This window comes from Pseudorca crassidens, chromosome 3 (genome assembly GCF_039906515.1).
Source record: "Pseudorca crassidens isolate mPseCra1 chromosome 3, mPseCra1.hap1, whole genome shotgun sequence".
In the NCBI taxonomy this organism is placed as follows: Eukaryota; Metazoa; Chordata; class Mammalia; order Artiodactyla; family Delphinidae; genus Pseudorca; species Pseudorca crassidens.
The window spans coordinates 4,882,085-4,884,429 of NC_090298.1; the positions used below are offsets into that span (position 1 = coordinate 4,882,085).

Here is a 2,345-nt window from a genome sequence, read left to right on the forward strand (position 1 = left end):
TAACATGGCATTGTCCTCATGCTCCTGATGATGACTTGTGTCGGCGGATTTTGTCCTGTTATGAGTTCTGTGCATCATCTGATGTGAGTTGTTCTAAGTTCCGTTGACCCTTTAGAAAATTCTGAAGTTGCTTTGTATTTTTCAAGCTCTTTGAAAATTAATTTTTTGACAATCAGTAATCCTGTCATTTTCTGAATATAGAAACTTTATTTATTTTTATTTTATTTTTTTTTACGGTATGCGGGCCTCTCACTGTTGTGGCCTCTCCCGTTGCGGAGCATAGTCTCCGGACGCGCAGGCTCAGTGGCCATGGCTCACGAGCCCAGCCGCTCCATGGCATGTGGGATCTTCCCGGACCGGGGCACGAACTCGTGTCCCCTGCATTGGCAGGTGGACTCTCAACCACTTCACCACCAGGGAAGCCCTAGAAACATTTTTGATATTACAGAAAACACATTCTCTGACTCTGTGACAAATATAAAAATTCAAAATCAATAAATAATAACCTGATAAAAGACCTATGCATTAGAAATAACTATTTAAAAAGTTTTATATATCTCACTGATCAGAAAAGGAAATGAAACTTAAGAAATTTGGAACCAAACTATAATGGAAATGTATATACTGCAACTTTTAAGGTACAGTTTAAGAAGTTTCTGTAGGGAACTTGATTGACTCAAATCTGTATATCATAAAAAAAGAAAGATGGAAAATTAAAAAGCCACGTATTGAGCTTAAATTAGGAGAAAACAATTAGTGGAATAAATTGACGGAAAAAATAATAAAACAAAGGTAAGAAATTAATGAAATATACAATAAATAACATTACAGAAGGTCAACAACAACCATAAAAATCTGGTGCTTTACAAAGAACGTTTAAACATCAACTAATCTTGGGCAAAATCAATCAAGACAAAGAGAGTTGTAAATTAATATTAAGAGTAAAATGGGGACATAATACAGACAGAGCAGAGTTTAAAAATTATAAGCCAATATCAAGAGAAAATTTTATGGCATTGACCAAAAACCCCACAAAACCCAAAAACTAAAACCCCAAATTGACACAAGAAGATATAAAAAACCTATATAGGCCCTGAATTAATTCTCAGGGCTACCCACAAAAATGTATCAGGGACAGTTGACTTTACTGGCAATTTTACAAAACCTTCATGAATTAGGTAACTCCTGTCATGTACAAACTGTTCCAGAATACTAAAAGAGCAGGAAAATGTCTCAACAACTTTTCTAAATCTAGGATAGCCTTGTTTCTAAATGAAACACGAGAGTATAGACAAAGAAAAGAGTCACCAAAGATCATAGATGTAAGCATTTAAATAAAACATTAGAAAACCAAATTCAGTAATGAATAAATAAAAAATGATAAAATAAATATATCTAAAAAATTTTAAAATACATGTATGCATGTGTATGCATAGACACACACACACATATACACATACCCCATATGTATTACATATGAAGTATGGTAAATATTAGAAAATTGTGGTTATGCTATTACAAATAAGTACATATTTTATTTTATTTATTTTTTTGATTTAATAAAGTTTTATTTTTCAAAATGTACAGTTGGTGGGACCTATTCATTCATCTTCACCAGAAGTTGGGGCCTCTCCACCCTTGGTGTTTCTGGTGTAAATTACTTGAGCTCTGTGCTTTGAAGCCAGTTTAATAAGTCCTTTACTAAGGAGCTCCTGAAGGGCTGCCCTGGCCAGGGAACCACGAATCTTCAGCCTCTCAGAGATGACAGCTGGAGTTATAAGCTTACAGTTGGGAATTTCTTTACAGAGTTTGTCATATGTTGCTTTGTCAAACAAGACTAGGTTATTGAGCTTGTCCTGAACTTTGCCTTTGGACCACTTCTTCTTTTTGGCCATGCCCCCAGATTTTTTTCACTGGGTCTTTGTCTTTCTTGGCTGACTTTCCGGCATCTTTCTTCTACTTGTCGTCCTTTGGTGACATAGTGAAGCCGGGAGAACAGCTGTTACCATTGCACCTCACTAAGATGTCGGACAAAAGGGGTAAGTATATATTTTAAAACAATCTAAATTTCTATCAGTTAGGGATTTGCTAAATATATTGAGATACATCCTTGTGATGGAATTTTAATGGAGCAGGTAGAATGAATACATTATATCCACAAATATCAATGTGGATTTATCTAAAAACATAGGATGAAAAAGCATTGTTTTTGGAAAACAGTATGAAATTTCCTCAAAAAATTAAAAATAGAACCAAGATATGACCCAGCAATTCCATTTCTGGCAACTTATTCTATTTATTCGAAGGAAACAAAATCACTAACTCAAAAAGAGTATCTACACTCC

The 2,345-nt window shown here is 34.6% G+C and overlaps 1 pseudogene; it reads right to left on the reverse strand.

Moving 5' to 3' along the window:
- Window positions 1-1,555: 1,555 nt before the first annotated feature.
- On the reverse strand, window positions 1,556-1,980 carry LOC137220617 (small ribosomal subunit protein eS25 pseudogene; annotated as a pseudogene).
- Between the last annotated feature and the right edge of the window lie 365 nt (window positions 1,981-2,345).